At 44.3% G+C, this 1,637-nt stretch overlaps 1 non-coding gene across 1 annotated transcript; it reads left to right on the top strand.

Moving 5' to 3' along the window:
• Positions 1 to 685: 685 nt before the first annotated feature.
• On the top strand, positions 686 to 758 carry TRNAR-UCG (transfer RNA arginine (anticodon UCG)). The gene has a single exon. It is a non-coding gene; the product is annotated as a tRNA-Arg (tRNA).
• The last annotated feature ends 879 nt before the right edge of the window (positions 759 to 1,637 follow it).

Genomic DNA, 1,637 nt, shown 5'->3' with positions numbered 1-1,637 from the left:
TGGGGGGCTCTCTGGGGAGCCTGATGTAAGTGGTGGGCTCTCTGGGGACCCTGATGTAAGGGGGGGCTCTCTGGGGAGCCTGATGTAAGTGGGGGGCTCTCTGGGGAGCCTGATGTAAGGGGGGGCTCTCTGGGGAGCCTGATGTAAGTGGTGGGCTCTCTGGGGACCCTGATGTAAGTAGAGGGCTCTCTGGGGACCCTGATGTAAGGGGGGGCTCTCTGGGGACCCTGATGTAAGGGGGGGCTCTCTGGGGACCCTGATGTAAGTGGTGGGCTCTCTGGGGACCCTGATGTAAGTGGGGGGCTCTCTGGGGATATATATACACACACATATATTATGTATATGTCCGCCCAAGCGTATGACTTTCTTTAATACGCAGCTATGGGCTCTAGCCCCAGATCTTTTGTAGACCTAGCAATGCCCCTGGATCTCAGCATGGTAACAATTTCCTTTTTTTTTTTTGATTGGTTGGATGGCTCATGTGCATTATTGTATAAGTCCTTTGGCAGCTTACATTGTATTTAGATTTTAGGGTAACCTATAGTGTCGTTTTTTTTTATTAATATCATCACCTGGATAAATTAATATTGCTTGTTAAAAATAGTATTTAGGCAGTATAGACAACATGTTAAACTTTTGATTGTCCATATAAATGTATGAATTGTGGGCTTAAAATCTTGCAGTTGACCGTGTGGCCTAATGGATAAGGCGTCTGACTTCGAATCAGAAGATTGAGGGTTCGAGTCCCTTCATGGTCGCTTCTGTTGAAGTGTTTTGTTTATGTATTGCTACATTTTTCAAATTTGTAATAATGTCTAATGAATGGAATGACGCCTGAACTATCTAATAGGCAGACAAGAAAGCAGATGATATTGTTGTATAGTAAGACTGGACTGGAATGTAGACTGGGATCTTAATACCTAAAGATTTAGAAGATTTGAACGCTCTTCGCTATCTTTCTCTTATCAACGAGATAATCTCTGAATTACAAATATCAAAGGATATTTCCATTTCAATGCTGGGTTGGTGTCTTGGCTCGGGTTGCAGGACAGACATTCACTTGATTCCCCCCATCAACACAATTAGTGTTGACGGGGGAATCCCTCCCACCGAGCCATTGTGTTTTCCAGACGGGAGAGGGAGGGGGAAGCCCTGTTTTTTGGAAATTTTTGGAAATGCAAGCAAAATGTTAAAGTTCTGGTTGTCTTTCCACAAGGGAAAATTGCTATCACGAGAAGCTATCAATGCTTTGATGAGCCCACATGCGATACCTTTCTGGTCATACCTTCAAAATTAGACATTTTCTCACTTCACAGATCGACTCCACACTCTGGGGGAGACCTTTAAACCCGATGGATTTAATCTGCAGTGGTTCTCAACCATAACAACTTATGATCTCAATTTTCTACAGGGCACTTTTGGATTCGATGCCCGCCTCTGTTACCCCATTCTATCAGGCCTGGGCCCGGGAGCTGAATTTGATACTCACGGAGACAGAGTGGGAGACTACATGCCCCCTTATCCACAAGGGCTCCCTTAATGTGGTAATTAAAAAAAAAATACAAAATTCTTTCTTGGTGGTACCAAACTCCGTCCAGACTCCACAAATTTGATCTCACCATTTCCAATCTCTGTTG

The sequence above is a fragment of the Lithobates pipiens genome, unplaced genomic scaffold (genome assembly GCF_037356315.1).
Source record: "Lithobates pipiens isolate NorthernLeopardFrog02 unplaced genomic scaffold, aLitPip1_a1.2 Scaffold_1, whole genome shotgun sequence".
NCBI lineage: Eukaryota > Metazoa > Chordata > Amphibia > Anura > Ranidae > Lithobates > Lithobates pipiens.
This window is presented reverse-complemented; position numbering and strand designations above follow the sequence as displayed.